Raw genomic sequence first — 27763 nt, 5'->3', positions numbered from 1 at the left:
AAGACTGTGCTTAATCAACGTTCAATGGTCACATTCTGTCAGTGAATGGAAGGTTCATGATCTGCGCCAGGCCGGGGACGAGCCGTGAATATCAAATCCTTGCAGTGGCCACCGACTGTTGACAACACTGTGCGGCCAGCTGACAAGCTGAACTGATCAGTGTAATTGGCTTTGAATTAAAATGTCACAGTGAAAGACGTGTTCTGGGCTGGAATAGTAATAATTTAAGAGTATCTGAAAATGAAACTGTCTTTACAATTTGGTGCAGTTGATGATAAAAGTGTAGAGGCAGACGAACAGAAGAATTGTATCAAAGTTAGTGGGGCTCAGTTCTGATTGTCATTACTCAAACCGGTTGTCCATCCAAGCAGAGGTTAATTACAATTCACTGCCTTCACCTGGCAGCCCAGGTGTTATTAGCCCCTTATTGAGTAGCTAGAATGAAAACGAGCAGGGCCCAGGATCCTGACGACCAGGATTGAACCCATCTTTTTAAATTACCAGTGTGTTGGATTTCGCAATTCTTTTGTTGCCTTGAAATTGATCAGGTTGCCTTAACTGTAACCAAGAAAAACACCTTAACTGTCAGCCTACATAGATGCAGACGAGCACGGGGCCAAGGCTCGCAGGAAATGAGTCTGTCTTCCCTCAGTCAGCCATTGACTAATAAATCAGCCGGCGAGAGATAGACAAGGCCAGCGCCCAACTGCGACCCGCCTATTATATCTCTGTAATGAAGGAGAGGGAGAGGACAGAGGAAACTATCTAGTGGTAAATGTAGTAAAAAGTTCCCAACAGAGTAACAAAAAAAAAATCCACACTAAGCCAAATGCTAACACACCTATATGCTGTGGTTGGGAAGTGAACGCAGACACACATCATGCTGCCATACCTTGTCATCCTTAGCTGTGGAGGCTGATACAGGTAAAGTGCAGTAATCAATTTGCTCTACTGGCAGGAGTGCTCCTTTAGAATACTAATCAGGCTTCCGCCCTCCCCTCTTCCCTCATTCTCGCCATCCCTACACCACCCCCCCTCCGCCTTTCTCCTTCCTTGTTCACCTTTCTCATGACTTGACACCCCCCCAGTGCCCCAGACCTGACCAAATGCTAAAGGAGGGCGGGCTGTCTTCTGCACAGATAACTGCTGCCACTAATCAAGCCTACGTGCACCGGGGCGTGGGATTAAAAGAGCTTGCACAGCTTGACTCAGGCACTGAATGGTGTTAGCGTGCACATACATGCACAAGCAAACACACGAGGTCAAAATAAAAAATAAAAACCTACAGGGAAGCCGGCAGCGTCTCGTCCTAGGAACACACAGGTACACACACACGAGCCTCAGACGAGCAAACAACACAACAAGGTCAACTTAAAAGCTGATGTTAGGTGAACATTCTCGGGCTATAAAAGAACACACAGAAGAAGATTAGATCTAAATTTACTCCGCCAGTCAAAACGGGACTCGGTGGTGAGCCACCCATCTCTATCTCTCAAAACACATGTCACGCAGGGAGCCGCAGTGTTGTGCGCATCTAAAGCGAGGGGAAAAAAAGGAACAAACTCGACTGTGAATTGACAGGGCCTTAATTCCTGTTCGTTTTTCATTTGGAGAGATGGCTTACAAGGGGGGGGGGGGTCTCTACACCATATCAAACACATACCGGAGTTGCCTGGAGGCTGTAACAAAGTGTCCTCAATGTTACACTGCGCACATACACACATATACAGGCAATAGGAGTGAGTGTGTGTGACAGAGAGAGAGAGAGAGAGAGAGAGAGAGAGAGAGAGAGAGAGACAACGCCACCCTATGCATCAGCAGGGATATTTCATTATGTACATAACGAGTGCCATTAATCGCTCTTAACAAGAGGACACAACCTCACCTTGGCAGTCACACACACACACACACAGCAGGAAGGTGGGGGGTGGGGGGTTCGGGGGCATGGAAATACCTACAGTGCGCACTGAAATTAAAATTCACCACACTCAAAGATCCGCCGCCTACTTTTGACCGACCACATCGCGGCCTGGGGGTGTGTGGAGGCAAGCCAGCAGTCATATAGAAGCTGCTCATCTGATAGACACATAAAAACACATAAAAAAGTCAAAAAGAAAGGAGAAGAAGAGGAGGGGAAGAGATGAGATAAATATATAAATAAAAGTGGGGGAAAAATGCCGCAGTGGCGGTTGCCAGCGGGGGCTCGTGCCCTTGACATACTGACACGGGTGGAGAGGGGTATGTCATGTGACACTCTTGTCATTTGCCTGATCACCCGCCTGCCTGCCCGACCACCTGGCAAACACCCCCCCTCCACCCCGATATCGCCCACCTTCGTGCGACCTCATCCTCTGCTGACCTGACGCCGCTTGCCCCCCCCCCCCCCATGCCCACCACCACCCCGCCCTTCACTCCCCCCACTCTGCCCTTTGCTCTGCAGTCCTAGCACCCCATCTACCCCACCCCTAGCGTTCTGTCTCCCCCCCGCCTCCCCTCTCCCTCCCCGCGGCTGTGCAGCAAGGTCAGGCGGGTCACCGTGTCCTCATCTGTAATCCGCTGCCATTCGTCAGCAGCCCCGGCCCAGGCTGGAGGAGAGGCAGGCGCTCCGACGAGGGGAGAATGCCCAATTAGGCAGCTGTCACACACACACACACACACACACACACACACACACACACACACACACACACACACACACACACACACACACACACACACACACACACACACACACACACACACACACACACACACACACACACACACACACACACACACACACACACACACACACACACACACACACACACACACACACACACACACACACACACACACACACACAGCAGGAGAGAGAGAAAAAGAGAGGAAGGGTGGGAGTAAGGCTGCAGAATCAGCCTACTGTCCACAGACACGGGGGTTGAGGGGTATACATGAATCCTTTCAGCTGTGAGTGTCTGTGTATTGTTTTGGTGTGTGTGTGCGTGCGTGTGCGTGTGCGTTTGTGTGTGTGTGTGTGTAAGAGTATGGGGGTCAGCTACAGTTTATACATATATGACTTCTATCTGATGCATGTCAACAGGAGGGGTAGCAGGGTTTTCAGACTACTGAGGTTACAGCAGTTCAATAAAATGCTATGAAAGGGCAACTATTCTTATCGGAAAACTAGTGCTTCTTCTTCAAGTACTTCTCTTATCTGTAACCACAAGATTGATGAGAGGATCAAGAAGAAATGGCTGTTTGCTACTGGGGACAGAAAAACACCACAGGGCAAGCACTGTCTGGCGGCCAGTTGGCCATTTAAACGAATCCAAAGGCCGGGTCAGCACGCACCAAGCCAGAGTGGACTGTGGACTTGAACGGTAGCACCGCACTGAAATGCTTTACAGTACCAGACTAGCAGCAGATATCAAATGGGTGACAAATATCCCATAATTGGATCATTCATCACCAGCGAACACATCTGTTTTGAGTAATGGGAAAACTAATCAGCAAAAATGATACAGAGACGACTTCACGCCACCACCAGGAAGATTTATGCTCCAGCGATTCAGGACTGGAGCCTGTACCTATTGATTGTTTAGTCTAAATGCTTTTTCGTTTAATCAAAAGAAAGAGTCAAAATGGTACGACGCCAGCTGGGTGATGAGCAGGTGTGATCGAACGCCCCAGGGCGAAGGAACTCTTTCCACACTCTTTTCTCCCAGAGTTCCACTTTAAATGTCAAAGTTCATCTGGGTTCAGTGGAGCTTCAAATCCAGCTTTGAGTGGTTAGTGTTCAAAAGGATTGCATCACAAATGCGAGGGACACTTATCCGGTAAATCCTGTCTGAGTAGAAAGTACAGTTCATCGAGACTTAGACTAGATGTCATACATATGTCCCTCTACCCTAGGAGGAGATTTTCACTTGGCTACAGGTGTCAGGGGCAAAGCCGTCCTCTCTGCTAGAAGGTCAACCTACACACATACAGATGCAGGCAAAGCAAAAATGCCCAGTTACGTTAATAATGGTGGAGCATGCAAAGGGGATAAACAGTGAAATCCCCTGAGCAACACTCCACAGAAAGGACTGGCTCTGCTGCAATTTGAATGTCAATTTATTATTCATCACTGGAAGTGACTTCTTCCAAGGTACCAACACTTTCATTTCAATCTGTATTCTGTGGCACTGTGCAAACCCTTTAACCGTTTACTAGCAGGGCTGGGCAGTGACGCATGCAACGCTTTACAGTAATGTCATATTTTTCAGTAACCAGTAGTTTTATTGATTACAACTTAAAATTGAGTAATTACTTTAAAGAGGACCTGCTAGTAGTCATGTTAAATAATACCAAAGTGTCAAATAATGAAATAATGTCTGGGTTGGCTGTGCTCAGCTGAACGCTAGGGTGTCGGTCGCTATTAGAGATTTGTCTCCGTAGAAGAATCCTGACTTCCCTATTGGCCATGCTGCTACAAACAGGCTCAAACTGTAAGCTGTGAGTTCTGAAACTTTTATGCCTCTTTGGTGTTTAATTTGGAGGTTAACCTGTTAAAGCTAACATTAGCATGTTATGCAGCTAACAGGGCTAGCTTCCATATAGACAGTGTTTTTAGCTGCTGATGTAACTGGAAGGGGGGGGGGGGGGCTACTGCATGGGTGCTGCAGCAATGGTCAATATGTTGTAGTTGACCCGAAAAGTACAAATAGGACCCCTGAAAACTAGCATCATAGGGCTTCTTTAAAGTTACCAACGCTCCGTCTGGTCTCTCTGCGTTCAGCTAAAGGCTCAGTTACACCAACCCCAACGTCTGGGCCGACTGTTATGTTGCCTCACATCAACTGTGTCTCACGCAAAAAGTGGCACTTGAACATAAAGACTAGAGCTGAAGGCCAGCGCACGCACCTCCTGTGCCTGCCTGAGTGGAAATAACTCTCCATACCAGCAGGCAGAGGTAGTTTGTATTCATCATTCAAAAAAGGGAAACCGGAAGAGCAAAAGGACGGATTTAAGAAGCTAGTTAGCACATTAACAACGCAACCTGATGTTAAAAGAAGAAATTATATTTACTGTGTGCAAATGAACAATAACACAATTATAAATCGTTACTGCCAAAGAGCTCAATGGAAAAAATAACATTCTGACCTCATATAACAAGTTGGTTTTTGATCTCACAGACTCTTGACTTTATCCATGACTCTTTGTTGAGAAACTCAGTTTTACAGATCTGTTGATTAAATCAACTTATCGATTAAGCTGTTTTCACTCCTCTGCAAAGTAACTTGCTGCCTCCAGGGGGCTGTTTTGAAAAAATGGGGATGAAGCGGTTGCTGCCCACGTGAACCTTCACAGATTTTGGTCTGCCAGCCAGAATTGAATGTGCTGAACTTTGGGTGCTTTCTGCCCAACGCTTTGCTTTTTGGGGGGAAATGCTCTGGAAGGTTGGTGGTTGCGAAAACCAGAAAAAAACAGATTTAATTGACAAAATCATTGTCTTAGATATTTATTTATTTTTAAATCAAGGACAGCCTGAGCATATACAATAACAAATAATGTAAAGTAATAACACAAATGTTTTACTTTGAACTCATAGGGGGGGAAAAAAGCCTATTTCTGAATTATTAAGAAAGATACATATAAGATAAAAAGGACATGACTTTTAAACGCATCCATTTCACTATTACTCCACTGGAACCCTAGAAAGTTCTTTTACAACACTCAGTTACTTTAACATGACGGAGAACTTTTCGGCATCGACTGCATTTTCTGAAATCAATGTAAATGAGGTAAATAAAATTCACTCTGATGAAAAGTACTACAATCCAATCCCATTCCTATACCTTGTAACAATGTAATACGAAAAGGAAATCTGTGATAGTGTATGACACAAGAGATGCTATGTCGTTATTCAGGTCACTGTAAATCCCTATCAAGTCCCACAGCCACACCGCAGGTCTGGGAACACTTTCTGTTGGCCTGATCACTGCGCGACTCCACCCATCTCTGTGATTGTTATTATAATGACTCACTGTTTTGTCGGCCAGTTCTTGCTCTGTTCTTCCAGCACTGAAAGTACCTAAAGTGCTCCCAAAGTCTAAAGATTGTAATCTGTGATGTCATATTGATGCATAGCCTGAAGCAGCTCCATTAGCGGCCCGGGACACTGACTTTGTGGACTCATACAATGTCTGGCCGTACTTTTACATCTACGAGGAAATTTAGATGATAGTATAGGGCTATTAGTTCTGTTCCAGAAAACATAGCCTTATCTTTGTCCTTAAAGAATCAGCCCCAATACTTTCACCTTGTACATCTTTTCCAATATATTGTATATTGGTGTGAAATCAAAGATGAGGAGGTATTTTTCAATTCTGGCTATGGATGATCAAACTGATATAGGACCTGTGGCCCTCTGCCAGGGGTCTGTGAAACGTTTTCAGATTCATCCATTTAAACGATCATAATATGATTATTATTATTATTTTACAAAAGGCACCGTTCATAGTATGTTCATAGTTTAATGAGTTTTATTTTTTAAATCTACTATAGTTCATAAATTACATTCTATTAAAAAAATCTAGAACTCTTAGAAACTGCAAATGTTTAATACATTTCTCTTGTGTTGATATTTCACATAACTAAGACTATAGACGTGTAAAAGATAGGCCTCGGCAAATGATTCTAAAGGACATGCATGGTGTTAGTGTTAATCTTAATGACAGTTCAGTCGAGCGTTCAGATGAGAACGGGGACTAAAGGGCGGTCTCTCACTACACCACTCATGCCGTATGTGCAAGCCTGATACGTGTGCTGTCCTAGGACGAGTCATTGTTCTCGCCGTGCAGTCACAATGTAATGGGCACTGCAAGCCGATACCTGATTGACCCACGAACACATGACTACAATGTAAACAAAAAGTGGACGAGCAAGTCTGCACTCCATTATTTATTTTCTCAGTGCACCTGCATGGTTTCAGTGATGAGCTCACTTTTGTTACCATCATTGCAAAACATTAAAACAAAAGCACCACTGCTATTGATTGAAATTTGTATAAAGATATCTAATGACTAACCATAATCACTTTATATCTGAAGAGGCACTACAGATGAGAAATAGCCTTTTGGCTAACTAAATAAACAAATAAATGAAATATGATAGGGGTTATCACCTATTAGAGAATGAGCAGGGAAGGCCAACACTTATCAGAAATTTGCTTTCAGCTTAAGATTACACACACATACAACAGATATAGGTCTTGTGTCATAATATTCAGTGCTTCCCACACATAAGCTATACTAACAACATAATGTGCATTTTATGCATGATTTATTTGATCGTCATCTTTCATGTAGTTACCATTTATCAATCCAAAAAAATACATCATTACAGTATAATAATTATAATATTACTCAAATGAGCCTATAGAGGTTGAAAGAGGAAATAAGAAAAGCACAGGTTTTCATAAATAAAAGTAAAGATGACTCTGTTCGATTCAAGCGTCCCAGTAAGCTGTGACAGTGAGCGAGCATGCACAACACCAGGAGAGGACCCTGAAACTGAGGCGGCTAATTTACACCTTTGCTTTCCCTACTGAGAGCTGTCAAAATCAAGCAGCAACCTCCAGACTTAACAATGAAGCCAACTAGGAAGTGCCAAAAACTGCAGTTCCTCAAATGGCCACTTGAGGCTGGCTACAAACATGAGTCAATCCCCCATGGATTTTAAAAACTTTAACAGCAGAAATCAACATGTTTACTGCCCGGTACAAAAGAAAAGTCTCTATAGCTAATCTTCCCTGTTCATGACAACTTTATAGGAAGGTATTTCTTTATAACTCACCTGATTATATTAAAGCCTAAAATTTAGCTTAATTAAAAGATGTGGCTCCTTGGAGTGACAGGTGGGTGCTGTCACAGGGAGCTAGACTGTAGGCTTTATTTGGCCCGCCTCAGCTCCATCCACACTCCACCACTTTGCCACAGTTTTGGTGTAGCCGGGAGTTAGGTGGAGTCATGACACTGCCAAGATGGAGATGGTCGGGGCCACGAGGAGCCGCCCACACTTGGCTTCATAATCACTCTTCAGAAACCTGTTGGTGACGATACGGAGACTACGTCCATATTTTATCGGTGGTCAAAATACTGCGTGTGCATGATAACATGGTGTTGATAATTAGAATGACCTACTGTCCAAAGATGTTTGTATTCACATTGCATCACGTTAAGCTGCTACTGCTGATCAGTGTGACTTACATTGTTTAACAAAAGTTACAAATATCATCTAGCAAAGGACAAATAAATATAATAGGAATGTACAGGCATCATCTAGACTCCATTTGAAACCACCTGCAGGTGCACTATAGTTTGCCTGCACAGCAGTGTGTGCTCTTTGGAGTGAAGGCTGATTGGTCAAAAACAAAGTTTAGATTCACTTAAGCTAAAAACACCCTTTAGTCTCATAACTCAGCTGAAGAACATTTGGAAGCGTCTGCCAATGGTTCGCTGTCCCTTTAAATAACTTTAAGACCCTTTTTCTGTTCTTTACCTCCCTCCCCTGAGGTTTATCACTGTGACTCTTTTCTCTTCCATCTTTCCCCCCTCTCTCTTTCACACACAAACACACACACACAAACAGACAGTCTGTATGTGTGGCTGGCAACTACAAAGCAGTTAGCCAAGCATCTCTTGGCTCTGTGCAGAGAGAATAAGACACTCTCATTACTGCCCTTAAAAAGCTCTTGCCCTCACAAAATCCACCGTAGACCCAGACAACGGTGCAGAAAGTCACAGGAACATTTCAAGGCATTAAAGGCTACTTTTTTCCCCTTACAACTCAATTTTGTGTGTGCGTGTGTGTGTGTGTGCATGTGTGCGTGAGCGTGTCTGTGGTTCCCCTTTCCTGTTCCTCTTTAATGTCACAGGGCTGGCTCATATGACCTTGAGCAGCAACGTTGGCACGGCAAGAGCGAGAGCTGCCTCGCCTGCGGGCGCCCTTGAACTGGATCTGCAAGACAAAAAAAAAACCTTCACGCAGCCTGATAGACATCTCAGCCCTCCTCCTACAGCCCCCCCTCCTCCTCCTATCCTCCCCCTTTCTCTTCAGCTCTTTTATTCAATCTACGCCACTCCTTATCTGTTCCCCCTGGTGGGAAGAGATTTATCAGAATGCTGTATCTTTAACCTCTCTGTCAGACTGAGATAGAAACAGAATTTCAAAATGTCTGACCAGCCTGCACAGATTTATTTTTAAACCACCTCCTCCTCCTTCATGCACAAGCTCTGTGCCATTTCAGGAAAGGGGACTGAGGGGTTGGGCGTGTTGGAGGGGGGTGGGGGGTGCTTCATGGAACACACCTGTGTGATGAGATGGCCATCCACTCCAGAGGTGTTGTTTACGTACAGGGAAATTCCAGACTGTTTTTCCTCCTGGCTCTGCTCTGAGCCACTGGCACAGAGTGACCTGTAGCTTCAAAACAAATATCCCAGCCTCTGTTCCAAGGATGAGCGTCGGCTTACCGGCCAATCAAGGTTCCCCGACTGAAAGAGGGGGTGGTGCTTCAGAGCCAGTGTTTTGACAGGTTGATGATGACCTGCTGGGTCCCAATGAAGACCTCTGATTTTCCAAAGTAAACACCATGGTCCAGAGTCCAAAGTCTGGCTCCGTCTAACTCTGCTTTTGCTAGAGAGCCGAGCGTAGTCTACTGTAAAAGCACAAAGAGGGGTTTTATCAACATGCAAAGATTGCGGCACCCTCCTTGCGACTGCGACTCAGGCCACCAAGGTTCAAGTGGATACAGTAAATATTTGCATTGCCCTGGTAGGAGCAATGCGTTCAATACTGGCTGTTTGAAAATTCATGAAAGCCCTTTTCTTTTGAACAGAAGACACATGTACACAATAGTTGTGTGTGTGTGTGTGTGTGTGTGTGTGTGTGTGTGTGTGTGTGTGTGTGTGTGTGTGTGTGTGTGTGTGTGTGTGTGTGTGTGTGTGCAGAATAGAGCTGTATGACACTGAGACTGGCCTAGCCCTCCTACTGGTTCTCTTCATGCCTGACCTTTCAAAACTGTAATGTTATCACATGTCATACGCAGGCCTGCTGGAAACCATCTGTTAAAGGCACTGTGGTGGCTCCCTATCAGCACAAAAAAAAAGAAATAGAAAAAAGCAACACAACAACACTGGCTGAAGTGGCCAAGTACTGGTTCTGACTGGTTTACTGCTCAGCATGTCTCACCTTCACACATACACACATACACACGCACACACACACACACACACACACACACACACACAGAAAGACAGACGGCATACACCCCCTCGGAGGTTGTTGTTGAGCGACATGAGCCATGAGCAGTCTCCTCAATTAGCGTTAAGGGGCTTGCACAGAGACATGAAGTTCTGGGGCTAAGAATAACATTAGACAGGTCTGCTGCCCGGCAGTGGCAGCGCTCGGGAGCTATGGCACTGAGGAGCGCCGGGTGTGTACGAACCGGAGTCTCGCTGCTAATCCGATCCCCTGCCATGTTTAGCCCCACCTCGGGATATTATGTTATGTTTGTTAGTGTGACACCTTGGCTAATAAGGCTGTTTTTACATGGAGCGAAACCAATACGATTAACTTTAGTTGGGAAAAACTCTAATGAACCTTGTGTTTATTTGCTGTGAAATCCTCCCATCAAAAAACTAAAATCTAGCTTTCATATGAGGGAGATGGGTGACTTGAAATATTTAAAAGGCCCACTATAGAGCCCCCCTGCAGTGGAGCCAAAAAGCAGACTTGGTAGTGGAGGCACCACAGCGTCCTGGGAGATTCATTACAGGCAGATTTGCTCCACATAGTGAAATATGAGTGAGCTCTACTGCCTGAAAATTGCACAGCTCCATACGCAGACCCCAATGCAAGAATAAGCCCAGATTCTCAGTTCTAAGGGTTTTTTTTTCTAGCTAAGCTCAATACAACAGCCGTAGCAATTATTTGCGTGGAGGAGATCAAAACCAGTGTTTATCCCACTTTGTCTGTCTGAGACACAGCAGGGAGACACAAAGGATATGGAACAACGAGCGGTGGCACGGACACATTTGAAATCAATATCAAAAATATATGGTGACTGTGGATAATGTCTTTCCTGCTGCTTGAGGGCAATTTACCAAAAATGAACATGAGCGGAATGTACCATCTAAGTCTTGTGCTAAGATCAATGACCGGTGTGGTTTAGCCAGCACTGCAGCTTTACAGAGGAGTATAAAGTTCGCCAGAATGAGTTAAACAAAAAGCTTCTTTATTTTTTTGGTTAGAAAAAAAGAGAGGCAAATTATCTATTCATTATCTGGCACTGGCACAGATGATATGCAAAGAGGTCATTGCAGCTGAATAAGCATCTGTATTGCTCATTTCTAAACCACAGTTGAACTTGGTACAGTAAATAACATGACCTGAATAAAGTTGTGCAAATCCGGGAGAAAGCGACCTATATTTAGAAAACAGCAACCCGTGTGTCAGAGAAAGAGCAATGTGAAAAGATCCTTTACTTATAAGTGCGTGTGTGTGGCTCGGGCTTTGAGCTTGTCAGGTCTGACTGCAGTAATCAAACGCTATTACTGGAGACTGAGAGGGGAAGAGGGGAACTTATAGGAGGTGGCAGTGCTTCAGAGACTCCTGCTAGCTGTAAGGCTCAAACAGTATGTTCGTGTGTTTTCTTTTTAAGCGTGTGGCTGGGGAGTGAGGAGAGACCTCAGCGCTCAGCTTGGGGCGTATAATCTATGGTTCATTTGCAGCTTTTCTCCCCAGTATGACAAGCCGTTTACAAGACGTAGCCTCTGCTGCTGACCCAGTTCTGAGTGGCTGCATCTCGCGACAAGGCCCTGCCTCCCCATCAGGCCCTGCTCCTCGTCTAACTGACGATAACACCGCCACCCTCTGCCTCCGTGAACTGTGGGGAAAAAAAAAAAAAAAATAGGTCGCCCTGACCCACTTTTCTTCTTCTATTTTTTTTCTCTCCTCCCTAACATCATGCAAGGAGTTCTGCAGAGCATGATCGAGGGAGACAGTAAAAGGGAGAGAGAGAGAGGGAAACAAAAGGGAGAAAAGAAGTAAAAAAAAGAAAGAAAAAAAAAGACAGACTCAGAGACCTCTCTGCGATGAGTCTCTCCATTCTGCCGATGCCTTCCTCTGGCCTTTAGAAAAGGAGCTACTCTTACCAGTTGGCCTGCTGTTATGTTCGCTGAAAAACTCTCCCATGACTTGATACAACAACTGCTCCTGAGGCTAAAAACCGTCTCCTCCACTAGGTGACCATTATTTCATATCTTCCTGAAACATTCTAAATAGGATCCTCTGCCTTATTTAAACACGGACGTACACACTGCTTTCTGCAGACATTTAACACCCATGAAGGTACGACATGTCATCCAGCCAGTAAAATTACGAGCGTTACTTGGCTAGGGGAAGTATTACGTGGCTAGCTGAGCCGGGTGCTGCCCTAATGCCTGGTAGCATGACACTGGCCCCCTAGAATGCCTCTGCGTTGGTTAGGACAGCTCATGATATATCTGAGATCACGCACGGTGCTCTCATGCAAACCCTTCCCTCATTAAGCTGCGCTCACTCGTGCATTGCTTTTGTAATCCCCCCCCCCCCCCCCCATACATTAACCATGGCTCTCCTCGACAGGCACGTTCCTCTGACAACAGCTGAGAGCTTCATTCATTTAGAAAACAGAGTAGTTTGCTCTGCAACACCCTTTGTATCAGTGTTCGAAGCCATTGTGAAATTCCTAATCAACGCACACCTTTGACTGCTAATTTAAATATTAATGCGCCAGCCAAAAATCATCACTCATCACTCACTGGGGCCTCAGTGTCGCTTAGCAACCATTGTTTAGCTTCTGTTCAAGAGCTATATTTGTAGGAGGGAGAGTGACATTTAATTATCACCTTTCAAAAACCTTTTACCTTTAAAAGAGACTCACTAAACTGAATAATTCTACTCCAGCTATAGTGTCCTACTTCTTTTTTTTTTAATGGCAACAGTAAGCTACTCGTCACCATGCATTACAGCAATTTTTACACCCATTCTGAACCACAGCATGATGTTTTTACCCACATTTTTAGAATTTGGTTACACAAATTCCTTACAAATATGCAGTCAAACAGCTCTATGAACATTAGCGTGCCTCATGTTTGCACCCTAGCGTCACACAGTTTGCCCGTACAAGAACATTAGTAGCACCAGATGCTTGCCACAACATGTGTTTGCGTGTGTACTCATTTGCATCAGCCACAGTTTGACACTCCACTTTAAAAACCAGAGGAGGGTTGACCTGCCACTAAACTCTCACCAGCCCGGTGCTAAGCTCCTGCGTGCTAATGGTGACCTAGTGCACACAGACTTCTTGGTGCCTCAGAGACGAGTCATGAAGCCCGCTGCTCCACTTCTCTCTGCTGCCAGACACGCTGCTGAAATGGTGGAGGTGGGTTGTATCTTACGTTTGTGTGTAAAATGCAGAAAAGCATGACCAGAGACAGAGGGAAAATGGCCGTTGGAGAAAGCAGAACAGAGTGTCAGGGCTCTTTATTCGGCGGGGGCTGCTGGAGGTTCTAGTTCCAGTTAAGGGGGTGAATGTAGGTCAAGCCCTGCCTCCTCATAAGCGCCAAGGTCAATGCTGAATAGAAAGGAAGGTGGCTTAGAGAGAAAGAGGCCCTGGATAAACCACATTCGTCTGGCTCTTGTGCCAGCACCAGCCCCAGACATGTAAACACAGTTACACAAGCACACGGCTCCTCTGTGCGAGCCCAAACAAGGCTCAAGTTAAAATGACGTATGAGTTTGCGACACGTGTGTTGTGGTGCTCTCTTGGGACATACAGTAACAGAGAGTTATACAACAAGAGGAGCACCTCTGATGGGCTGAGGCTGGATATCAACTAGGGTTGCAAAATTCCCGGAATTTTCAAAGATGGAAACTTTCCATGGGAATTAACGGGAATTAATGGGAATAAACGGGAATTAACGGGAATTTATGGGAATAAACTGAGAATTTTCAAAATTGAAGGTTGGCTCTTCTTAGGGAACTTAAATATAGTTGAGCAAAGTATATTTTAGCCTAATATTGACTAAAACAAACAGATGCCATTCAAATACACTTGAATATCCATGCCATTCCTTAATCACATGCACAGAGCACATGCTTGCTGCATGGCTATTGAGACCCCCTACTGGCACTGTGCATGCCTCCATCACATGAACACATGGACCACACTTTAGAGCCTGAAGGACAAAGAGTATTGAAGGCACACATTTGAGCCTGTGGACTTAACAAGTGAGGTAAGTTTTGATGATATTATGGGGAAATATATTCATTAAATGTTTAAATTGCAAATATCACATAAACTGTATTAATCTGGTAGATAGCAATCTGATAAGTTAGATGCTAAATAAGCAATAGCTAGTAGGCTATAGCATAAAACAGATGCTAGCTACCTAATTTGGCTGTTTTGTTTTGAAGATTTTTGAATGTTCTCCGACCAGCATACATTCCCCCAACCAGACATGCATTGTCGACTCATCTACTGGATGAAGAGTTCAGTCGAGTTCAAGCCAAGGTGAAGCAGACCATTGACCAAGCTGACTGTATTTCAGTCATCTCTGATGGATGGTCCAATATAAGGGGACAAGGAATTATTAACTACATAATCACCACTTCTCAGCCTGTGTTCTACAAGAGCATTGACACAAAAGAAAACAGACACACAGGCCAATACATCGCAGATGAGCTAAAAGGGATCATCAATGACCTTGGACCAGATAAGGTTTTTGCACTGGTCACTGACAACGCAGCCAACATGAAGGTTGCCTGGGCACACGTGGAGGAGACCTACCCTCAAATCACTACAATTGGCTGTGCTGCCCACACACTGAATCTTCTCCTGAAAGACATAATGGCACTGAAAACAATGGACACTCTGAACAAGAGAGCGAAGCAAGTTGTCAAATATGTTAAAGGCAAACAAGTAACTTCCGCTACATTTCTGTCAAAGCAAAAGGAAAAGAACAAGGGTACTACACTGAAGCTTCCCAGCATAACGCGATGGGGTGGTGTTGTTATCATGTTTGACAGCCTTCTGGAGGGAAAGGAGTCTCTGCAAGAGATGGCCATATCCCAGTCTGCAGGCATCGACAGTGACATCAAGAAGGTCATCTTGGATGATGTGTTCTGGGAAAGGGTATCTAGCAGTCAGAAAATCCTCAAACCTATTGCAGCAGCAATAGCAAAGATAGAGGGGGATGGTGCCATCTTATCGGATGTCCAGTGCCTTTTTGCAGAGCTCAAGGAGGAAATCCAGACAGTTTTGCCCACTTCCCTACTGCTGAAAGCAGAGGAAACGGCTGTGGTCAAGTCATTGGAAAAGCGGAGGGAGTTCTGCATGAAGCCAGTGCATGCAGCAGCATACATGCTGGACCCCAAATATGACAAGGGCATACTTTCTGGGGAAGAGATCAACGGTGCCTATGCGGTCATTACAGCCATGGCTGACCACTTGGGTCTCGATAAAGGCAAAGTTCTAGGCAGTTTGGCAAAGTATCGAACAAAGCAAGGCCTTTGGAAAGGGGATGGAATATGGCAGTCATGCCAGCACATATCTGCAGCCACCTGGTGGAAGGGACTATGTGAATCTGAGGCCCTTGCACCTGTAGCCTCCATCATCCTCCAAATCCCACCATCATCAGCCGCCTCCGAGCGCAACTGGTCACTGTTTGGGAACACCCACACAAAGGTTCGCAACAGGCTCACAAATGTGAGAGTGGAAAAGCTGGTTGGCATTCGGGCAAACCTACGGCTGTTTGAGCCTGACACAGAGCCATCCTCAACAAGGCTGGAAAGTGACACTGAAGAGGAAGACTCAGAGTTGGATATTGAGGAAGTGGACATGTTGTTGGATGATGATGAGGTCCAGGAAGAGTCTATTGACTGAGCAAAAAAGAGAAAAGAGGATTGCTTGAAGGAAGATTTGCATGTTTAAAGAGACATTTTGGAGGAAAAGTGGCATTTTTCATTTAACCTTTTGAATGGGACTTTGTGGAGATTTCTGGATGGGGGGCATTTGGCCAATATGGAATATTTCCAAAATTCCCGAGCTTAACTTACCATGGAAATTTACCGGAAACTTTCCGGAAATTTACCGGAAATTTTCCGCCCCTTTGCAACCCTAATATCAACAGTGTGTGTGTGTGTGTGTGTGTGTCTGTGTGTGCGTGTGCGTGTGTGTGCTAAAGGTGTATCTAGATTGGCAGCTAATGGTGCCTGATTTGAAATGTCAAATCTTAGCAGGCGAACACATTTATTTTAGTTGTGTCTAACAAGACAACTTTCTGCACAAAATCAAGACAGCTTAGGGAGTGTTGGGACCGCAGGGGAAGGCACTGTACTAATGATGACTGTATGATTCCCACTGGGGCCGTCCGTGATTTAAGCCTATCAAGCAAGTACTGAATGGAAAGCTAAACATTTATGATAGAAAACTAGGTAAGTAATCTGAAAAAGTAAAGACACTCAAGCTAAAACTGGACCGTTCAGGGTTAAGGGGCGATTGAACGGAGCAAATTACATGGATGGAAACCTTGTCCAGAGTGCTTAAGATTCAGACACAGTCACGTCAACACAGTGGCTGAGGGATTAATCTGTCAATGTCCTTGAGAGGACCAGCCAGAGCTTGGACTCTGACCCAATCTAACATCTCTGAAGGACCTGAATATGGCCGCCCACCGATGGTCTCCATCCAACTTGACAGCGCTCGAGAGGATTTGCAAATAAAAATGGTAGAAAATCCCCAAATCCAGGCATGCAAAACTTACATACTCAAGAAGATTCAAACTGTGAACCCTGCAAAAGGTGCTTCAACTAAGTACTGGGTTAAATGTCTCAATGCTTCTGTCAATGTGATATTCCGCTTTTTTCTTTTTTATAAATTTGCTTTCTAAAATCCTGGTTTTGCTTTGTCATTATGGGGTAAGAGTACATTGCATTCCAAAGTGAATTTAAATGGCTTAAGCATAAGGGGGGAAAAAGTGACATGCAGTGCATCTGGATCATTTATCTCCTCTACTAAAGCCTCAGCGTCCATCCTGACAAAGTGTGGCAACTAATAGCAACAGTCTTGTCAATGCTTTATTCCTTCCAGCCCATGATCAGCTTGTTTTATTAAAGCTGAAGACAAATATGGTATGCCTTTTTTTCTAAAAACGCCACAGTGTGACCAGACGACAGCATTTGAGAATTACTGACATTTGGCTCCACTGAGAGTAAAGAATTCCCTGTGAAAACAAGACTGGAAATGAGTCTTTTGCTTCTTCATATAGTTGCCAGAGACCCTGTACGCAGTCTTTCATGTCAGACACAGTATGACATTCATATCAGGGGGCAGCTTAAGACATCTTCAGATTAACTCCCTAATTATTATCGAAAGCTTAGAATTTACTGTAGTTGCACTGATGATATTATGAGACATTTAACATAACTTGAGAAAATGCCCTTTTATTTTGCTGAATTCTATTTAATTCAATCCCATTTTTATGATAAATTACATAGTGTCACTTTGATATTGCATTTCAGTTGTGGATTTGAAGATTAAATTGTGAATTGTTACCCTGCCTCCTGCCGTCTAATTGCAAACGCCTGAAATGACAAAAACATGACAACAAAAACTTTTCTTATGACCAAGTGGGTGAGTTTGAGGTGCAGGGTGCCACTGGAAAAAAACAACAACAAATAAATACAGTTAAAAAAGAGGATTCAAGTTCACTCAGTACATATTGAATACTTGGCCATCATCTCAGAAAATAAAGTTAAAATTGAAACAAAGTTGCAAAGGCAGCAAACCAGAATGGAAACTCCTCATACTGAATTAAGGAATAGATAACATTTTCTGTAACAACACACACACTATATGGAGACAAGGCATCAAAGTAGACTGCTTTAAAGGACCCCAGGGGAACAGTGCCTCCCTCTGATTCTAGTAGTATATTGTAGAACAAAGCAGTGTACAATGTTCTGAAAAAGTCACAAGTGATTGACTCGCCAAAATAGACTGGCATTTGACTAGGGTGTATTATAGCATGCACAAAGTGGGCCAGGATCCTGATTTACCCAGCCATATGGTAAACATATCCAGGGGGCAGAAATGTTAACGTACTAGCATAAAAATACTCTGAAGCAGAGACAGTAGCGTGCTCTAAAGCGAGCCAGTGAGCCAGCGTGGTTTAAACAGCAGGGCAGCTGTAGGGAGTGAGCGAAGGCAACTGCAATAACACAAATCCTAGCAGCCAGCTCACTCTGGACATGAATCACACTGGACATGAAACGACCTTTCCCTGACATATGCTGGTATCAGTGATTGAGAATTGAGAGGATGACTAAACCCGCTCTGTTCGTCACCGCAGTCAAACGGGGTGGAAACTTGTGGCCGGGCGTTCCAAACTTCAGACGGGGACAGTTGGAGCCACGCTGCTCTTTCTGACATGACCTTGACCCTGTTTGACCTTACAGTGATTAGCCAATTGAATGACTGCCCCTGAGGCGATGGCGAGGCGATCACCCCCCCCCCCACACACACACACACACACACACACACACAAACACACACTCGTCCACATACACATACAAGGCCAGGAGAGAGGACAGGGGGTGAGGCTGGGTGAAGGGTGCGACATGATTGGATCTCCTTCTGGAGAGTTACTTAAAAAGGCTCTTCAGCAATCAGGTCAAGGTCATGCCTTAATGCCACTGGACAAGAGAGAAGTCTGCGGATGACAAGTGCGTGTGTGGAGGACTTAGTGCTGGGTGGTATATGGGTACCACCAGTATGCCAGGGTCACTTCAACATATGGTGTGAATTCTTCATATACTATCACCCAGGGCTAGCCTCGGGCAGCGTACACTTCTCACTCATGGATATCAAATGAATAATCCATGAATAATAACTCTCTTTAACAGGTTAAACCCCATGATACGCAACAATTTGTACATTTACAAAATGCACAGCGCCAAACACGCTGAGTAACTAGCTACTAGCTAGCCAGCAGCTCTGTAGCTACTGCACATTCAAGAACAGAAAAGAGAGATGGAGGAAGGTGGTGAGGAAGGAGAGAGCAGAGATGCACCAGAAGGACCAGAAGAAGCCAAGAGGGGAGCTGTCTGCTGTTAGAAGTTTTTTGGATTTAAAAAATCTCAGATAGCCACTGTTGAGTGGTGATGCTAACGGGTGCTAATGCTAGCAACTTACAACTTACGTCACCTCAGCAAAAATCATGTGTTGGTATTTCGAGAGAGCAAAGTGACATTACAAATAACAATCCACCTATGAAAGGACGTGGTGCTGCTACCGACAGTGGAGAAAGATGGCTTCAGAGCAATGATTAAAACACTGGGTTCCAGGTATGTCTTACTGAGGAGGAAGGGCTTCAGCCAGAGAGCTATCCAAACATTATGGCAGCAACACACAAGCAAGCTAGAAACGGAGCTACGTACGGTTGCCCGTCTTTCTACAACAACACACCTGTAGTGAAGGTTAGTTTATAGTGTTAATACACCCGTCCTAAAATATGAAATGTTAAAATAATTATTATTATCATTATTATTATTATTATTACGGTTTACATTCTGCAACTGTCTCATGCATTCTGCTTCCTTCGTATATTGTCTAATTCTGTGGGTCCAAGCAAACCCTGTAGTAACCAAAGCCTTCAGTACACATGGTGACTTTAATGTTTTTATATTCCAGACAGTAGAATAATACACTATAGACTTAAATAAAGTCATGCAAAAGAAAGGAATACTGTCAAACTGTGAAACCAGAATCTTAAAAATACTGTGACACTCACATTTTTGTTGATACCGCCCAGCACTGGGAAGAGAGCACAAAGACAGATGGGGTAGAGGAGGGGTGACTACCTACTCCTCTACATGTTCAGCAGTCCTGGGTCCTTGAGAACTTGAAAACACAAGCTATGATTCTATTAGCTGTATTAATCTTCCTGCTTAGTGGACACTTTTATTCAAAGTCACTTACACGATTATCACTCTTGCACATCTCTTTCCATTTCTACAGCTGGATATTTACTGGAGGAATCCAGGTTAATTGCCTTTGCTCAAGGGCAGAGGGTGAGCAGAGTATGAGCCAGCAATCTTCTGGTCACCAGTCCATTTTCCCAAAGTAATAGGTCATATGGCTGCCTCAAGTCATCAGCCCAGTTCTCTCCATCTCCTCTCAAATGGCCTCTCTAATACTGGGCGCCTTCTAACACAGTTATGAGAGCGCTGCACTTCTGAACCGCAGTCTTTCGGTCTGTTTACCCAGCTTTAGTGAGGACGCACTGAATAACGCCACATCACTAATGGATTTACAAGTGGGCTGGAGGTTCACAAAATGACAGCATGTTTCAGATATTCATGTGACCACTTTCATAACTGGGGTTATGCCAAATGAGCATGTGTTGTGGGAGTGCATACATTTTTTAATTGATTTATTGTTCAGTTGGAAGATGTTTTAAAAGGAGTGAATGGTATGTGAAATGTCAGAGCCATTACACGTCTGGTCTTTATGCACCATAGAAGAAGTCTCTTTTGGATGCAACAAGTCACCTAGCTCTGAATAACACCGTAAGGTATTTCAAGGGGGACTCAGTGCCATTTCTGTATTGTAAACTCGGATAATATGCTGCAGATCTAGCTGAACTTGAAGCGCTCGGACTCCCAGTGGCCACCCGCACAGGTCCCTTGTTGCCCAGCAACAATTCAGCTCATCACTAGAAGCCAAAAAGTTACACAATTACAGTTCAAGCCAAAAGGATTTGGGGTGTACAGCACCTAAGTTCACTCAGCAAGTTATAACCAGCTTCTATAAGAAGTGGCTCTGAATGAGGAAGTGGGGAAACCCTAGCTCTTGCATTTTCCACCCATCCTGCAATGTGAAAGTATGAGTGTTCACAGTGTTACACTGAAAATAACCCATGTATTGACAGTAGAATGGTGTACTATGATCTCTGAAGTGTTACTGAGCTGTTGGCATAAAAGAGCAGCTCTCTGGTACAAAGTATAATGATGAATTTCCCCGAACTTCACTTGTTTTGCAATTGAAATAAATTGCAGAGGCACGACCTCGCAGCATATACAGCAGCCTGCTCCCTCCCTCCCTCCCCCTTCCCCTGTCATCCTATGCAATATATCCATCACTCATTCATAAATTCTGAAAACTCCTCTTTAGTTAATTGCCTGAGAAAATTTAATTTCAAACGAAAGCTTTTAAAAGAGAAAGATATAATTAAGTTGCAGGGATCTCTCTGCCCCCTCCTTGTCCAGGGGGGCCGAGGGGACATGTGCCGTGAGCTGTGCAGCTCTGCACCGCACTGCTCCGTGTCAGGGAAGTCATACACCCATGTTTAAAGCAGAACGTTACGTAAAGCCTCCCCCTCTGCACAGGCTTACTGCACCAGACGCTGTGTCCTTGCCTGGGCTGCTCAAGGTTCCCAAAAGGACAGGCTGCTAAGAAGTTGGGAAGGACGGGGCCCTGTGATAGCTTGCAAAGAGGGGGAGGAAGGGGGGGAGTGGGGAGAGAGCCACTGCCTGTGACAGCTTTGGACTTTGAATTCAGCGCCAGACAGGCTCATGCATCAATCCCTCAACTTACAAAGACAAGCCACTAACCTTGACGAGGCCAGGGACTCTTCAGGAATGAGTGGCATTTTCACTTAGCCCCCGCTTCTCCCCTGCACCCCTGCCACATAACCAGGTTAAAATAAAACACGGTTGAATAACAGCCGACCTCAGCCTCTGGACTTTGTGACCTATTGTTCTAGCCTCCAACCCTTAGGCTTCTTAGACCATGCCGGGGACATATGCAACAACACACAAATAGCATTTATCACATAAGGTGCAGTAGCCTTGCCTGTTGCCTGTCAGGAGCTGTTTTGAGTTAGGCATTGATCTAAATCTAAATCTAGATAAACAACTGTATTATCACTTAATTCCATACATGCTCTGACTGTTGCAGCCATCACAACAAAGGCTACTAATGTTTCTCCATTGTATCTCTCTGGAAGAAAAACAAGGCAGACGCCCTTTATCACATGTTCACACAGGCTGGGTATTCCTTCTATCTTTGAGCGTGTGTCCTCATTCCTTTTGCAGCACGCCCACTCTGTCACGCCTGTGACATTGGCCCGCATGTGGCAAAGCAGAGACCTTCCCCTCTGTCTGACTGCAGCATCCTGGCAGCGCGCTCAACACAATGGTAGAGAAACCTTCGTACTGCACCTCTACAGCCTGGGGGCAGCAGCTCTGCTACAGGAGCAAGAGAGGCAGGGAGGGAGGGAAGGAGCGAGGGAGGGAGGGAGGGAGGGAGGGAGTCAGCTCCACTCTGCTCCTCTGCTGTGACCACACCAGCCCGGCCAGGAAAAGAGTCAGCTCCTCTCACGTCACCCAGGAGATCTGCTGCTTCGCGCCGCATCTCCTCAATCTTTTCTTGGCGTATCAGAGGAGAGGGGACAGTGTAGACTCGGCGTTTTGAGCTGGTAGCTCTGTTACCACAGTACAAGGTGGCTTGATGCCGTTTCCCTGCTCTGTTTCATTGATCGGCACAGTTAGGCTTCCACAGCTTTATGTTTACGAACCAGGCCGGAGACGTGTAATTCATTTGACCTGCGCTATCTTTCTCTTCCCCCTCTCCGTCCCCTTCAGTGAGCAATTTCAGCAAAGTCTAAATAATTCACGGCAATTGCAATCAGCAGCGATCAATCGGTGGAGATAATTGAGGGGCCTGTCATTGCGCCAAGGCCAAGGTGAAGCGTGAAGGCACAGGGCTGGAGAGTTGGAGGTGAGGATGAAGGGGGAGGAGGAGGAGGAGGAGGAGGGGAGTCATTCAACAGATGAGCTCTGGCTAGTACAGCTCTCAGGGGTTGCAACTGAGGCGTCCATCTTTCTTCCTCGCATTTTGTCATTTCAGCCCGCATGCAGGAGCGATGGCTGTAAAGGCGCATTTAGCAGTTCCTGCCTTGTCATCAAAATGAGTCCCATTGACTTTGGTTGCCTTCTGTTCATGACAGAAGCACCAACAGGGGCTGGAGTGATTGTCTCTGAATGAGATAGCGCTGCTATAACTGAGAGCCCTTACTAAAGCCTGTCTTCTAAGCAGCACACAGCGGGAATACTCTCAAGCTGCCCACACAGTGATCTGATTTCAGAACGCAGAATTCACTTCAGTTGTTCTATGCCTTGTTTTTCTGGCATGGCCTCTATTCTAGTGGCAGAAAATTTAGAGAAAAAATACTGAAATGCCATATTATCTGTAAGCAGCAAGTCCGCATGTGCCTCTTTATGTATCAGAAGTCATGTAAAAGGATAGTGCAGCTCCACTGGTAGTTTTAATGACTTTATTCTTTATTCCTTTTTGTATTTGATGTTGTTGGCTTCAGCTGCTACATCTGACTATACAGAGCTTGTCAAAAGTAGAAATACTTCAATACTCTTTAATACCATGTGTTATAAATTAAAAACATCTACAATTGTTAGTATTAAAAGTACCAAAGCTATAAAAAGAGCAGATCTTCAGGCTACACAAATGAAACATCCACTGCGCTGGTTTGCGTTCAGTGACTTTTTCTGTACCAGCCCTGTGTGCAGGATATTAATAAAAACATTTTGTGTGCCAAGGACTTTTTTTCTTTTTCGCTGTGGCAACGAAAGATGTATCAAATATCGTTTTTCTATACTAGTATTGCATTGATGTTTCAAATTCTGGTATGGCGACAACCTTGGCTTACACTATAATAGCTCCGGCCTTGACATTTTAGCCCCGTCTTTGTCATATTCATTTCAAGACATTTTCCATTCCATTTTTATCCAGTCTGGCCCCGTTGTGCTATCAAGACTTGCATGTATGATACTGTAGTCTGTGATGTACTTGTGTGTTTGTGAAAAACAGGCAGATATAAGCAGTGTGGAGGAGGAGGCACACAGAGGAGTCAAGATACTACAGAATGCTAACATCCTCTTAATAGTAAGATGGTGAAAATGGATCATTTCAAACACTGTGATCAAGTGCAACATCTTCTAGTGTGACTGCTTTGTCTTGTCAGTTTGAGATAAATGTTTTCGTCTGACTGTGAAATTTACAGCATAATTGTTGCAGTGTAAATCTTTTCCCAATAACAACAGCGTGTCTGTCGACGGAACAAACAAACAATAAAGAGAACAGTGAAATGATTTGGCTTAATGGCATGCTCCGCACGACGATTATAGAGCCCAAACAATTAGAGAAATGAGCCTGTGGTCAAAAGGTCTCTGGTTTGAATCCTCAAAAGGCTGACAGAGTACGGGCCTGTAAGTAGATGAGAAATGCTTCTATTCCTCAACATCTACTGTCAAAGTGCCCTTGAACAATGTTCGGTGGCCAACAACACAAGTGCTGGGCAGCTCCCAGGTCTATAATAAATCAAAAACTCTGCAGTAAATGCATGACACTTGTTCTAGTAGATGCACATTACTTTTTTTTTTTGCAGAGTATCTCAACGATCAAAATGCAGGATGCCACCCTGAGTTTTGTTTACCCTGTGTCTATAGTAGTAGTAGTTAGAGAGGCTGTTAGTAGAGATAAGTGCCCGGCAGGCACTCCTGTATCTGTGGCATCAACCCGTAGAATATACATCAAATGACTTAAAAGGGGAAAGGAAAGTCACTTAGTAACAACAAGCAGTAACTACGTGATGTTTTTCATACTATAACGAAATTTATAAGGTGCAGAAACGACGTGCAGAACACACCTGAATGAGCACAATTACCACTATATCACTATCACACGGCAGCAGTGGTGTTTTGATGGCACGTATGATTTGCTGTCAAGAAATGCATCCAGTGGAGAGGAGAGTAGTTTGCAGAGTCCGGTCTCATGACTGTTCAGCAGCCTCGACATCATTTGCATTTGGCCATTTGAATGTCCTCTGGTTCTGTTGCAGGCTAGTGCACATCATTCAACAGCAGCTCCCTGGACAATAGCAGATGGCCCAGTCAAATCAAGCTCCATCCAGCACAGAGGAGCCTTTGAGTTACAGCACGCAGCACCCAAACACACAAGATCTCTGAAAGTAAGACTGGAAAGTTGTGCTGTAAATGTGCAGGTTTGAGTTATCTGTGGCAAAAGAGGACAAGCTGAACTACCTTGAACATCTTGTGTAAGTTCAGGTCAAATAATTAAGCAGCTTAAATGCTCAACAAAAGAAAGGTTAAAAGGCAGACCTCCAGACACAGGCAGTATTTAGAAGGCTTTAAAAAAGTTGGACTTTTCTTCATGTTACTTGAGATTATTTAAATTACAGTGGTGAGCGGTAGCACATTAACTTAACACAGCATGTTTTGTTTGTTATCCTCTTATTACGACATCCAAACAGGTTGCTGCTGGGAAACGGTGTAAAATGCCCTTTTTGAACCTGAACTGAAGTTCTCTGCCCTCTTTCCTGTGGCTCACAGCAAACGCAGACCCTGACCTTTTGCCTCCACACGAATCCAAAGTCCAACAAAGTGGCCGGAAAAAGAACACCTATTCAAAAAGACCTCCCGAGCAGTTACTAAAAAACATCCAAGTCTTTGAACTCTATCAAAACATATCTGACACGATGACACGTGATGTGACAACCAACTGCAGCTTGGTTGACTGAACTGATATAATCTGACGCCGTCAGATGGTTTGTTACACAGGTGTGATCATTGACCCCGCAGTTCTGACGTGATATCGCGAGAATCCCGCTTCTGTGTGTGATAAGAACTGATCTTCTTCTAAACACTCGAAGGGACCAGCCAGTGGTCACACACACAAGTGGATTTTTTTAAGGATGTGGTGGTAGCAAAACAAAACGACCATTAACGGAGATAATGAACTAAACCATGCACCCGGATCATGGCAATTTCCTTCACACTGATTTGAAATATAGACTTGTAGCAACAAACAGGGAGTCAATGCAGTGTAACATTTTAATATCTTTGCATACACTGGATTTACTGTGGGCCTCCATGCTCGGGGTTAGTGTCACTGTCACTGACTTCCCCTCACAGCAAAGTACTAACACAAAATTACACTACAGGGGCATATAAATACAGGCAAGGCAAATGTAAGACTCTTGCAGACCTTAATACAATTTAGAACCAGTTTGAAAGAGTAAAAAGCTCTCAGTGAAGTATGAGCCTGGGCAACCAGGGAGGTTTCTCATTAAGTAGCCTAATGTATCCAGGACAAAGCTATATTTTAATACCTCGGAACCCCCATTTATGACTGGAGATCAAAGTAAATCTACAGTCCGCTTCAAGGCCTTGGGTTGCTCAAAACACTTCAAGATCTTTTTAAAAAAGGAGCAGGACTCCCTGTTTGTAATTGACAGAATAGTGCAACTGTGAAGTGTTCCCATTGGTGGTGCTAAAACTACTTCCAAATAGGAGGCTGTGTGTCTACTGTCCTGACCCAGTGTGATTAACTACATCAGCTGCACTAACGTTACATTACAGTGGCTTTGACATGGACAAGCCCCGCACTGTTAATATATTAGATGATTCATCCGGTGATCGGATGGTCGGTGAGTGTGACAGTAGCCCCAAAAATACACTTCGAAAATGAGCTTTCATTTCATTCAGCTGCGGTCGCTCCGTAAATGAGGATACATGAAGTAGAACTGACATTCGTTTAATCCCATTTTTACACAGACAAATGCCTCTACCGTAGGCCTGAATGACTGAACTAGGAAATTACAGCCAGTGATCGGCTGTGTGGGCTCGAACAGAAGCCTACAGCCCCGGCTCTATCCTCCGCTTCTTTATGCAGCGTTTTCAGCGCTACCGTTGTCATATGCGCCTCCGCTCGCCTTACGACACACAAACAGCCTGTTCTCCCCTCGACAAAACACGCTGTAATCTACCGTAATCCTCGACATCGCGTCACGTACGCGTGTATTTTTCCCCCCCGGCGGTAATAATCACTGTCCACATATGACAGTGCGTTTATCTGCTAGTGTAGACTGTCTCCTACCTGCGTCGTCCACCCCACAGTCAGCCGGAGAGGCGCATCGTTATTATTCGACAGGAGGAGGCAAATCCAATGAGAAACGGTCGCGTCCGTCTGGACACTTCTGGCAGGGAACAAAAATGGCGAGGCAGGGTTTCAAAATTAAAATCTTAGTCCAAAAACAAGCCTCGTTTTGTGTGTGTGTGTGTGTGTGTGTGCGCGCGCTGCGACTGTAAGCGGGCTGAGGTGTGTGGCGTGCGGTCTGTGGGAATTGTTTATTCTCGGAGTCCCCTCGCTGTGGAGAAGTGAGCGGAGACAGCCACACTCCTCCTCCTCTGCCTGCCGCTGACACCACCCTTAAAGGAACAAGCCTCCGCTCACCGCTGCCCACACACTCCCACTGCCAATGAGAAGGATCACAATAATTCATAGAAATAAATACATACATAAAAAAAACTTTTAAATTATTAATGGGAGTAGATGTTCCATTGGTATCCCATCAACAGGGGCAGTAGGCCTGCAGTGAAAAGGCAGCAGTAACATTAACAGTAGCAGTAATAGTGTCAGCAGCAGCTGTACAGTAACAGTAGGCTAACAGTAACAGTAATACTGTATTTGTATTTTGTGAATCACATAATCTCCAAAATATGCGTCACAGTAAAAGTCAGCGTGGCACTGTGTCAGGGCAACAGATGAACTTAAAGGGGCACTCCACCGATTTAACACAGTTTATATACTTCAGGGGAT

The 27763-nt window shown here is 44.7% G+C and overlaps 1 protein-coding gene across 1 annotated transcript in view; it reads right to left on the bottom strand.

Moving 5' to 3' along the window:
* nrip1b (nuclear receptor interacting protein 1b) overlaps window positions 1-27284 on the bottom strand; it is a 41909-nt gene extending 14625 nt beyond the window's left edge. Inside the window, exon 1 of the mRNA XM_083927011.1 lies at window positions 27041-27284. The gene's annotated coding sequence lies outside the window, so the exon portion shown is untranslated. The remainder of the gene's footprint in view (window positions 1-27040) is intronic.
* Between the last annotated feature and the right edge of the window lie 479 nt (window positions 27285-27763).

Source organism: Echiichthys vipera, assembly GCF_963691815.1.
Source record: "Echiichthys vipera genome assembly, chromosome: 14".
NCBI classification, from domain to species: Eukaryota; Metazoa; Chordata; class Actinopteri; order Perciformes; family Trachinidae; genus Echiichthys; species Echiichthys vipera.
The sequence above is the reverse complement of the archived record's forward strand: the minus strand, read 5'-3'. Positions and strand labels throughout refer to the sequence as shown.